Source organism: Miscanthus floridulus, chromosome 16, assembly GCF_019320115.1.
Source record: "Miscanthus floridulus cultivar M001 chromosome 16, ASM1932011v1, whole genome shotgun sequence".
NCBI classification, from domain to species: domain Eukaryota; kingdom Viridiplantae; phylum Streptophyta; class Magnoliopsida; order Poales; family Poaceae; genus Miscanthus; species Miscanthus floridulus.
This window is the reverse complement of record NC_089595.1, coordinates 116,722,367-116,735,644: the sequence shown is the minus strand read 5'-3', so window position 1 is coordinate 116,735,644 and position 13,278 is coordinate 116,722,367.

The window sequence follows — 13,278 nt, the reverse complement described above, 5'->3', positions numbered from 1 at the left end:
CTATCATATTGTTCCTTATAGTTTTCATGCTCTCTGTTACTTTTTCATGCAGGCTGTCTCCGCTACTAGCACAAAGAAACCTGACCTCTTCTTTGGTGAGATCCATTGACAGAACAAGAACTTGACCGTAGATGTCAAAGGGAACTCAGAGTTAAATGTAAATTTTTCGTTTTTTACATTTTCCAGACAGGGTTCAACTCATCTGATCCATTTGCTGCTGCTTGCATACTATTGAATCAATGAATGGAATGTTTTTGTTATGGCATCTGCTGTCTGCAGATACCTTTATAACCAAATTTAGGCATTATCATCTGCCACCTGCACAACACATGCACAATTGCACATTGTCCATTGTTATGCAGTAAATCAAACAGCTGAACAGTGTGACCATATGAGAAGGCTAATACAGAAGAATTGCCTTGTTATATTATAAATTCTGAAATACATGAAGTAACTATTTATGTTGTAAACTCAATTTCTTTGTTTTGATGTACCTGGGAAATTCTGTGATATTCACTTATAAAGTTATGACCCATCAATGTAACCACCACACATCTGTATTACACTACTAGGTATTGGCCAGCGTGTTGCTACAGGCCATAAATTTGTACTAAAATTGTCCGAGCCCGTGAAAATAAGTTTTTTAAAAATTGCACTGCCAATTGCAAACTGTGTATAACTTTTGTAATACAAAACCTAACTAATTATTTTTTCTTCTGTCCCATTACCAAAATAAAACATCGTAAAGTAGCAAAATAGTCTGATTCTACAATGATCAATGCAAAATAAATAGAATATGTACCAGTTTCTCTAGATTTCTAGAGAACATGGCATTAGGGGCTAGCTGTCTTAGCAATGGTAATTCTCTGAAGTACTCAAACACAGGGGGGAAAAGGACATTAATTACTGAATCTTCTTAGCTTGTGAGATACATTCCTTAAAAAAACAAATCAATGTCAACATTACATTAGCTTCTATCATTAGTCACCAGATTCACTCTATAGTTACCGGAGGCTCGGCGCCTAAATCTCAAGCATGGGCAATGAATCCGGCTGGGCATATTGGTTGAATCTCAAGCATGGGCAATCAATCCGGCTGGACATCTTAGTTCTCAACTGCCCATTGATACTTGATCCAAGCACTCTCTGAATCGTGCCAATAACAAAACTGTCAGAACACTAAGGCTGCATCAAGTGTATCTTTTTTTTTTTTTGCAGATAAAGAATTCCTGGGAGTGCTCTATCTGTCCATTGGATGCATAATTGCTCAGTTCTTCACTATCTTCTTCCCACTGTCTTTGTACAGCAAAATTTCTATGCAGCAGTAGCAACAGTTACAATACCTGAGAAATCTAGCAAAAGTAGCAATGACCTTAGAACAGAAATGAAACAGATATGGCAGGCCAACATAAAACAACACTAACTTATCAGAATGGAGGTTTGCGCACAATAGTTCCGGCATATCTTCGCTAGCTGTTAATTGCTAAGCTATTTAATTTACACATACAGCTGACATTAAGACCAAGCAGAATCCCATGTTACTCTCCTTGTCCCACTCAGAAATAGCATTTCTTGGTTGTCCCAAGCTGGGTAAGTAGACATCGAGTGGGTTTGGATGATGCTGGTGCTTCTTTAGCATGTAGTTATCTGCTTGTGTTTGGAGTTACAGTGTAGTTGGTCAGTTGATTTGATTCATTGCAAAATGAGTTAATTGCAACCAAGTCAAACATCACAGAACCAAAGACCTATTCGATCCATTTTTTTTCCTTACTTTCTATCCTTTGCTGCACGTGAGTAGAATGTTGACAGCTGCTACCATCTAGAACACATCGTTATGGATTACATGAATGCTTTAATGGTTTACTTTGCATTACTTGACACCTCGAAGGTGAATGGAGTACGTGTACTTTGGCATTACCTCCCTGCTTCTGGCTTCAGTCTCATAGATTCCAAAAGTTAAAATTGTTGAGTTAACTAGTCAACAAAGAGGTTCAAAGATCGAAAGATAATATAGCTGAGTTAATAGAGAGACTTTGTACAGCCAATATACCATTGGTAAAATGCCGAGTAAATCAGCAAGTCCCCACGGAGAGAAGAGCAAGTTGGGTACCGTATGGAAGGAAGCACCATTTTTTCATTTGACAAACTTGGTATTCATTTTCAGATTATTGGCAATTCCATGCTCAAGATGGAGGTTGAAGTTTCTATTGACAAAAACATAATATGTATCGCATTTTCATGTGCTCCTTGCCTCCTTCCCTGTAGGCTATAGTTGCTAAACGCACCGCTAGGAGAATATTTTCGTGGGACAGCCACATGGCTTGGTTTCCATAAAGCATGCTGATTCAATTGGCATTCTTTGTCGCTCCTATTCATAAACAATTCTTTGGTTCCTACATGCTAGCTGGAATAGTAGTTTACATTTAGTTATATTAAATGTTAAATTCATCATGTACCATGCTCTCTATTATTCGCTATAGACAAGGGGAACAAATAGTTTATATTTGTTTGCTCAATCATTTTTAGAAAAATCCTTGCTCAGCAACTTTACTATCTGGCTCTGTTTTCTCGGCTATTAACAAAAAAGAGTTATAGTTGTTTTCCTAATCATACCTCGAACATGGGTATCCCAACTATTGAAGGTACCAGATTCCATAACCATGTATCATCTGCTACTGAATTATTAGCTATCCGTGGTGTGGTGTGGCAGAATCGCCTGATTTAATCCACTCCCAAGAGTACTTGTCTTCCATTAGACACTAAGTATCCAGAGGAGCACACTAAACCACACATGTGGTCTGCTTGACTTGATTCATTTCTTTGCGTTGATATTCACGCTTTTCATTACTTCACATGTTCAGTTGATGTCCTTTTCGTGAGGCGCTTGTGGTTCAGACAATCTCCCGGTTGCAGCACGCCCTGTTCCTGTATGTTCCTATGATTTGTTATTATTTCTGCATTTTAACATCTATTTTTCATATTTCTTTTTTTCTGCTTTGTCCTTCAGTACTTTGCTGATTGATTAAAGAAACAAATTCCCCACATAGGTTGGCTAGCATGTTGGGAGTGTTGCTGGCAGAAATAGTCTAAACACATCCTGCGGCATTTGGGTGAGTTCTGTAGGAAACTTTTATTATTTTTTTCCATTCCATGGTTATCATATCACTGTCTTCCCTTGACTCCTATTATTTGTAGGTTAAGGGTTGCTCTGCTGTTGGTGTTCAACACAAAATCGTGGATATCACAGGATAGGAACCTGGTGAATTTCCTATGCTGCTCGTGGTGCTTTTTTTGGTTTACATGTATTCTATTAACAAGAACCTGCATGGACTCTTTCCTTGCATGATTGTTTCTGAAAGTATGGTTCATAATTATGGAATAGTTGTTATCGCCTTAGCTTAATGATTATACCCATAACATTGCAGCACGTTCCAATTATTGTTTGGTCATCTATATCTATACATAACCTATTTGCCAGGCTTAATCTATTTGCCTAATAATCCACATACGTAAGCCAGTTTGAGGAAATATGTATCCCATGCTAGTTTTATGCCTAACCCATTATCAAGCTTGTGCACATGCTCAAGAAGCGCATCGTTGATTGCCTTTGCCCTCTTCTAATCACGAGGTAAGGCTGGCCCTAAGCCTTATTGTTGACGTCGGAAGTGATCCGAATCAAACACCAATAGGGCCTTGGATGCCCGGGCCGCTACGGACCAAAGAACGCAGCGAGGATATCACTCTTTCGTGGTGAAGAACGGAGAGGTTTACAAGCAAACCACCAAAGGATAACCAACGTGCTTACGTGACGAAGAACCGGCTAGTTTTCAGGCAAACTAGCAAAGAAACCGTCGAAGCTCTCGCCCGGGAGGGACCCCGTCAGGACAAGGACGTCGTCGGATTGCCCTAGGTCGGCCGGCAAGCCTAGGGCGCCATCCTTGGTCGTCGGATCAAGAGATGAACAACATAGGGGTTGGAGAAGAGGGTAAAAGGGTTGGGGTAGAGGTAATAGATTGATTTGTTTGACGATTGGATAGATGGGTAACTCAATCGGCCATGATCCTCTCATATATATAGAGGGGGGTGGTCTTATCCCAGTAGGAAACCTCTCCAAGCCTTATTTTCCAAGTTTCTCACGAGTTTGGAACAGTTCGGATCGGAATCCAAAAGGCCAGATCCGAACAGGATTTTCTGTCAGGTATGTCGAAAGTCCAGTCGGAAGTCCCGACTTGGGTCGGAACTCCCGACAGTCGGAACTTCCGACTTTTGTCGGAACTCCCGACACCGAGGCATCTTTCCGAGGGCATAACTTCTTCAACTGAACTCTGAATTAGACATTCCATATATGTTTCTTGACCGTCTCGACGAGAGGAACACAATGGTGAAGTCCGTTTCACATTTTGACAACTTCACAAAATGAACATTTTTGGTTGTCAACATATGCCCCCTGTTTTCAGGTGAATGATGCATAAACCTGAAAACACTTAATCAAATAAATTAAAACCAAACAGCGACGATTCCCATCTCATCGGCTGCTCAGTGGCTAAGGGCGATGTATACATCGGCCATTTTTTCTAAGGGCGATACATGTATCGGCCATTGTTTGGTGAGCACTTAGGCTTCTTGCCAAACACTTGGAAAGTACCTTTTCAAGTACCTCCCGTTGATTGCTCTCGTGAGACGTTCACCTTGCAATGTCTCTAGCACATATGAATTTCCGAATATAACTTTGACCACTTTGTAAGGACCTTCCCAATTCGATGACCACTTGCCAAACTGATTGCTCTTCGATCCAATTGGTAGTATGGTTTTCCACACCAATTCTCCCACTTGGAAGGATTTGCTCCTGACTTTCTTGTTGTACGCTTTAGCAACTCGAGCTTTATCTTTCTCTATTTCCTTGAGAGCTTTTAATCTCACATCAGTCACCTCATCGATATTATCCATCATCAAATCATGATACACAATAGCTGATAAATCATTTTGTTTAGCAAGCCTGTATGCATCCAAATTCACTTCGACAGGCAACACGGCCTCTTGGCCATATACTAACTCAAAAGGAGTAACCTTTGTAGCACCATGCCTTGAAATGCGATGTGCCCATAGAGCCTCAGACAAAACTTCATGCCATCTCCTTGGATTCTCCTCAATTTTCTTTTTGATGAGCTTGATCAAAGTCTTATTACTAGACTCAGCTTGGCCATTGGCTTGAGCATAGTATGGAGATGAATTGAGTAACTTGATATTATATAATTCGGCAAATTCCCTCACCTCTTTAGACACAAACGATGTCTCTTGATCTGTAGTTAATGTTTGAGGGATGCCGAATCTATGAATAATATGCTCAGTAATGAACTTAATTACTTCCTTGTGTGTCATATTCTTCAAAGGAACTCCCTCGGTCCACTTAGTAAAGTAATCTGTAGCAACTAACACAAATCGGTGTCCCTTCGAAGATGAGGGATATATTTGGCCAATGAAGTCTAACCCCCAACCACGAAAAGGCCATGGTTTGATGATAGGATGAAGCACAGCAGCAGGCACAAGCTAAATATTTCCAAACTTCTGGCACTCTTCGCAACCTTTATAGTAGCGAAAACAATCGGCCATCATAGTAGGCCAATAGAAACCGGCTCTACACAATAATCACTTCATCTTCGGGGCCGATTGATGCATACCACAGATGCCTTCATGGACTTCTCCCATAGCCACTCTTGCCTGATCTGATCCCAAGCACTTAAGCAGCAAATCTTTGGCGGTTCTTTGATAGAGCTCATCATTATGCAATACATACTTGAAAGCGCTCCGCCGAACACTTTTATCAATTTTGGCACTTGGATCACGTAGATATCTCAACAAGGGAGTTCTCCAATCTTCTAAATTGGCCCCAACATCACTGGAAGTTATATCGGGTCGATTTGATAGCTTCTCAAGCGAATTGACCGGGTTGGTCACAGGGGAGTCGGCTGAACCAACTGGGCCAGTAGGCTTAGCCGATTTAGAGGTGTCGGCTTGGCCAACTAGGGTAGTCGGCTTAGCCGACTTGGCCACAACAGAAGAGTAGTCGGCTGAGCCAACTTAGTCAGTTGGCTAAGCCGACTGGTCTGTACCTACACAGGAAAAATTGAAATCTTCATGCATCGGCTGTTCTTGAATATGGAAATTATGTCTACTGACATCATAGCCAGATGCTTGCTGAGCTAACATGTTGGCCTTTTGATTTTCATGCCTCGGAATATGCTGAATTTGAAATTCGGCAAAATAATCAATAACATCAAGGCAAGCATCAAGACAAGCTCTTAGTGATCCTTCTAAACATTGAAATTCACCAGCAACTTGTTGTACTACCAGCAAGGAATCACCATAGGCTTCAACATGTTATACCCCATGGATTGCAATATGGCCAAGCCGAATAAGAAAACTTCACATTCGGCTCAAATGGTGGTGCAGATATAATTTTAATCGGCTTGATGTCTCCAATAGCACCATTGTGAGAAATAATGATTATGCCAACACTTTGGCCTTATTTGCAAGCCAACTAACCATATTGTCACATCCATGAAGTAAATCAAAATGCATATATCATGCCCCCCGGGACTTAAGGCCACCAAAGTAAATTCCATGGGGGGCTTTGTAATAGCACGATGGTTGCAAGCATTCATCGACTATATTTTACACTAAGGGCGATATCAAAATATCGGCCATATGAATTCATCCACATAAATATGCATAGCCAAAACAAAATATTTCGGCTCTCGATCATTGGTAAGTAAAATAATTTGGCAACCCTCCATAACATAAAGATCCACACCAAGGATCAAAATAAGGAACTGAGGGATAACCATGCATACCAGGGGATGAATTCCACATAGGCATAGGCAGAGAGTATGGATGGTGCCATGACCAATGATTTTGATGATTTGGTGCAAACCTCCAACTTGGCAATTGTTTCTTGAATCTGTTTCTCTCCTTTGCTTTTGTTGCACCACTTGCTTGAACATCATCCTTCCGAGCTTGAATACTTCCCTTAGGAACCCATGCCAAGACTTTTCCTTTCTGCTTCTCTGCACTAAGCTTCTGTAACTTCTTCTCTTGCCACTTTGGTAAACCGATTGAGCATATCGGTTTTATTTCTGTTTTAGACAGCGGCAAATCTTTCTTGATTTTGGGCACTCCCACCTTCTTTTGTTCAGATTTGGCACCTACAATATCAATAGATGATTTCTCCACTTCTTTGCCATCAATAGCCAGATTTTTCAGCAATGTAATCGGCTTTTCGATAGTTAAATTTAGATCTGAACTTTTCTTCTTTCGGCCATCATACTTCACGCGGTAAACTTGTTTTACCACTTTCTTCTTTGGTTGAGCTCTAGACCGGTTTTGATCAAACTGGTCTTTACAAGATGATGATCTCTCTGAATGTCTAGGAGCTGCATACTCTATATATTGTGGCCTAAAATATGGTGAAACATGTGCCTCTTGATCAAACCAGCCCCAAGATGAATAAGGATGAAAATATACGGGTTGTGGTCCATATGACATGGTAATTGGCTGCTCAAAAGGAGAATATGTTGTTGCTGCGTGAGATCTATCTCCTTGCCAATTCCACTCTTGAGACTTGTGCTTTGGAGGCAATTTTGATAATTGGATTTTCTTTGGCCGATTGGTGACATTTGTTTTTGCTATCTTCTCATATTTAGCTAGAAGTTCCTTGAAGCTAAGCTTCGGCCTTCTACTTCTTTGTTTGTCACGGCCTTTACCTCCATTAGCTTTAGGAGCATCCTCCTTCTCCCCATCTTGATAGACATGCTCCAAAGAAGGATCCTTAGCCGATTCCCCTTGCTCAACGAGATCAATCGGCTTTTGCTTTGGTTGGAGAGATTTCAGCTGCCCCCCCAGTGTCTTCTGGAACTGTGATAACTTTGTTGTCCTCTAGAATATCTTCTATTTGCAATTCATCAACAACAACCTTGCCTTCACTTGAGGGCTCCACATCTCTCTCTTGGGTGTTCAAGCTTTGGGCTTTGAGTGAATCGGCTAATGCAAGCCGATTCGAAACCTGTTTGCCATCAAGACCAATTGAATTCAATTGGTCTATGTGTTGAGCTTCAGAAAATCTCAATCATCCTTTATCAATGGCCGATTGGATGACTCAACGAAACATGTTGCAATCAGAAGTATTATGATCAGATGAATTATGCCATTTGCAATATGTAAGCTCTTCTATGTTTTGAATAGATGGCAAAGCATTGTGATCAATGATTCTAATAAAATTATTCTTGAGCAAGACATCAAAGACATGATCACAAAAAGTAAAGTCAAAGGTGTACTTTGATTTCTTTAGCCGGTTCTTTTGTGGAGTCGGCTTTAAAGCTAGGCAAACGAATGGATCGGATTTATTATCAATCCATTCGGCCACACCTTTGCAATTTCTTATAGGAAGCTTTAGCTTTGATGAATTACCACTATCGGCCTTGCCATATGGAACAATGTCTTGGCTGATAGAATCTGAATTTATTTTATTATCAACAAATAAATTGCTATTCTCAATCGGTCTATTATAACAATTAGCAAGGATATCTCTAATAGATGCAGAAATTGAAATAGTATGACCAGATTGGAATTTGAGCAAAATATTTGTGTTTTCTACCTTGTTGATCATGTTGGAAAAGTGCACGTCCTTGATTTGCATGATGTTGCTCTTCATCTCCAGAGAATGATCAACAATAGGTGCTGAATCATCTGAAGATGCATCGGCAGCTGCCGAGACTGAGAAAGTCAGTTTAGTCGACTGGAAGTCGGCTAGGCCGACTTGGGCACTAGCAGGGGCAGTCGGCTTAGCTGACTCAGGGCAGGCAGCAATAAGCTCAGCTAACTTTGAAGTCGGCTCAGCCGATTCTGTGTAGGCAGGCAGCCCTCCTTTGTTGCTTGTAGGGGCTTGATCTCCATCAATGATGCGGTAATTACTAGATAAGTGTACAACCCCTTCAGCTCCTAAAAAATCAAGTCTAGCTAGTTTCTGGCGTTTCCCATGCTTTTCTATAGCAAGACTTGTTTTTTGAGATGTGATTGATTCGAAAGGATATTGTATTGTTCGGCTTTTGTAGCCGAACCTTTGCTTACATCCGAATCAATTATTTCTTTCATGCCCACTAGCAATCCTCTTTGAACCGATGACTCAACTGTGATCGGCCTTTTCTCATTAGTCTTTCCAAAATATTCATAGAATTGCTCCTCTAATTGAGACCATGAACCAATAGTACATTGTGGCAAAGATGTAAACCATACAACGGCAATACCGGTGAGAGATAAAGGAAAATTTCGCACTCATATAGTCTTCTTTACCGGCAAAACCCAGCTGTGAGAGATATATACTAATATGTTCCATAGTGGTTTTATCATCTTCACCACTAAATTCATAAAAATCAGGTACCCACGAACCATTAGGAGTTTTCAAGTAATCATAGCATAATGGGTACGGTCTATGATAAGTGGGCACCTTCCATTTAGAGGAACCATATGGATTCCTAGCATGGGCTAAATCTTCATCGATTCGGCTTGATTTGAGAGCAACAAATAAAGCCGAATCTTAATTGTTTGCAAGTGCACACATTGCTGAATTTTCATTGATTCGGCTACAATTATTATCAATATGTGGAGCTGAATCATGAGTTTTAGCACTTGAATGCCTTGTTGAAGTTTCACTAATTCGGCTATGGTCATGAGCGAAATACAAAGCCGAATTATGAGCATTGATCTTTGCATAAGGTGCTGAATTTTTCATTGATTCGGCTATGGTTACTAGTAACACGTGAAGCCGAATCATAAGTATTAGCACTTAAACACCTTGCTGAATTTTCATTAATTCGGCTTGAGTTGGGAGTAACATATGGAGCCGAATTATGAATAGGAGCATTGGCATATGGTGCTAAATTTTTAGGGCAATTGGCTAAATAATTAGCATTGTTATAGCCAATTCTCTCATTCATCGGCATGTCTTGTGGTGGAACCATATATTGTGAACTTATAGCCGATGAATAACAATTTACATGTTGTATGTTGCTAGTAGCATCAAAACTTGAAGAATTTACAACATGCGTCGGCTCTTGACCATAATATTCATAATTATGATGTGTATGATGAGGAGCATTAACAAAAGTATTAGCCGATGTAACATATCTAGTATCATTACAGCTAGCAACACCAACATGAGAGCTCATAGAACTTGCAAAATAACTATTAGGATCATAAGATGCATTTGTAAGTTGTACCTCAGGGTGATTGTAGTAATATTATGATGCAACACCTTGGTACTTCATGATTTATAACTTGACCGCCTTGCTGAATTTTTCGATAAGCAGCGCAACTTGTTGCAAAATCGCAAACAAGATCACAAGGGGTCAAAACCAGATGCGATCAGCCTTTTGGGCCAGATGCAATGGTAATGGCAAGCTCAAGAAGATAGATCAACGAGGAGTAAGGCTAGGTCAGAGAGATCGGCTATAAGAGATAGCCGAACCAATCGTCCCTAGCGGAGTCGCCAAAAAGTGTGTTGACGTCGGAAGTGATCCGAATCAAACACCAATAGGGCCTTGGACGCCCGGGTCGCTACGGACCAAAGAACGCAGCGAGGATATCACTCTTTCGTGGTGAAGAATGGAGAGGTTTACAAGCAAACCACTAAAGGATAACCAACGTGCTTACGTGATGAAGAACCGTCTAGTTTTCAGGCAAACTAGCAAAGAAACCATCGAAGCTCTCGCCCGGGAGGGACCCCGTCAGGGCAAGGACGTCGTCGGGTTGCCCTAGGTCGGCCGGCAAGCCTAGGGCACCATCCTTGGTCGTCGGATCAAGAGATGAACAGCATAGGGGTTGGAGAAGAGGGTAAAAGGGTTGGGGTAGAGGTAATAGATTAATTTGTTTGATGATTGGATAGATGGGTAACTCAATCGGCCATGATCCTCTCATATATATAGAGGGGGGTGGTCTTATCCCAGTAGGAAACCTCTCCAAGCCTTATTTTCCAAGTTTCCCATGAGTTTGGAACAGTTCGGATCGGAATCCAAAAGGCCAGATCCAAACATGATTTTATGTCAGGTATGTCGGAAGTCTAGTCGGAAGTCCCGACTTAGGTTGGAACTCCCAATAGTCGGAACTTCCGACTTTTGTCGGAACTCCCGACGTAGGGATAACCCTAGACACCCGAGCAGATTTCTTTAGGCTTCCCAGAAGTCCCGACACACGTCGAAACTCCCGACACCGAGGCATCTTTCCAAGGGCATAACTTCTTCAACCGAACTCCGAATTAGACATTCCATATATGTTTCTTGACCGTCTCGACGAGAGGAACACAATGGTGAAGTCTGTTTCACATTTTGACAACTTCACAAAATGAACATTTTTGGTTGTCAACACTTATCTTGAGGGATATAAATTGATTTAATATGGATTTATTAGTTCAGTGAGAGGAAATGCTATTTGTGTGCTATATAGTGAGAATTAGTAGAGTGATACTTATAGTTAACCCATTAGTTCAGTGATAGTAGCGGTGATGAGAATTAGTTCAGTGATAGCTAGCCCATTAGTGTATTGATAGCTGACATTTTCACAGATTGTGCAAACAAGTGAACCTTCTGGTGGAGAAACGCCTTGCTGTGTTGCAGTAGCTCCATCAGCAATGAAGCTCCTAGAATATTTCCAGTTGTTTTATAGTGTCACAATTTCCCTCCCAGGCGATTAGAGCATTAACTGCTATGATGAAACTACAAAAGATTCATATGTTTGCAACTTGATGAAATATATTTGCCATGATTTATGTGAAACTAGAACTAGATTAACACTTTCTATATTTTGCTTACTATCTGGTAGCTGTTGAAGCTATGACTTATTCAGATGTTTGCCTCGGCACCATCTACCATGCGTGGCTCCATTCACTCCCAAGTCCCAACATCGCACTGGGCAGTCGTACTATGCAACCCTATAAGGACTGAGGATGCCGCCTAGAGAGGGGTGTGAATAGGCGTTTCTGAAAATTCAACACCTTAAAATGCGGAAACGATTAGAATGAAAATGGAAACTTTAAATCAGAGTAATACAACCCCTCACAAATAAGCCACTAAGTATAAGAAAGATACTAAATGAGCCTGGGAGCTACAACCCTTCACCACAAATATTAGAATAGAGATTAAACAAATTCAACGCGGGGGCAATACCGGACACGTCCGGTATACACGAGCAGACAACACCAAACTTCAATCTTGCTTCTTTTGATTCCAAACTTCCACACAAGCTGTAGGTGCCTACTAGATGATATGTAATGCACAAAGAACCTTCACACAAGCTCAACCACCACAAGTGGATCACAAATACCAAAGGAATAGAAATGACACATGGTATTTGTTTTATCGAAGTTCGGAGTCCGTCGAGTCCTACTCTCCATTGAGGGGGCTGCGAGCGACCCAGCAAAGGCTAGCTCTAGAGGACCCAACAAAGGTCGACTCTAGCCGTGGTCTTTTCCAACCGCTTTTCCTCCTTCCACTAGTTTAATCTCTTCCCTTGCGGCGGTGAGATCGATCGTTACAAACTTTCTGAGGCACACCACAATCTCTCGGGTACTCTCCGACGATGCCTAGCTGTCTAGGACCGAAGAATTCAAGAGTAACAAATGCAAATCATGAGATCAACAATATGCACAAGTGCTCAAGTGGATGGCTTGCTCTCTTTTTCAAATTTCACTCAACCACAATTGGATTTGGAAATTGAATCACACACTCACAAATAGAGGGTTGGAAAGTGTTCTCAAGGCTCAAAAACGTGTATGTGTATCAGCAGAATTAGCAGCCTCCAAAGGTGGAGTCTTGGGGGTATTTATAGCCCCTTTGAAAAACTAATCATTGGGACATACCGGACACGGTATGCATACCGTACACGTTTGGTGTGACCTGCACTGCGCCAAAGGTTAGAGTGTTAAAAGCGCGTGAGGCGTCGGAACTCCCGACTCTTGCCAAAACTTCCGACACCCGGAACTCCCGACTCTTGCTGGAACTTCCGACCCTAGCCCTTTTGAAAAACTAGCCGTTGGGCTCTGGTCGACTATACCGGACACGTCCAGTATGACCAGGACAGTTAACTCTCAAGTCAGTAAGGTGTCGGGACTCCCGATGCTTGTTGGAACTTCCAACCCCTGGAACTCCCGACGATTGTCAGAACTTCTGACTATCTCAACCACCCAAAACCATAGAGACAAAATTACGCACCTTGCAAATATCGGACACGTCCG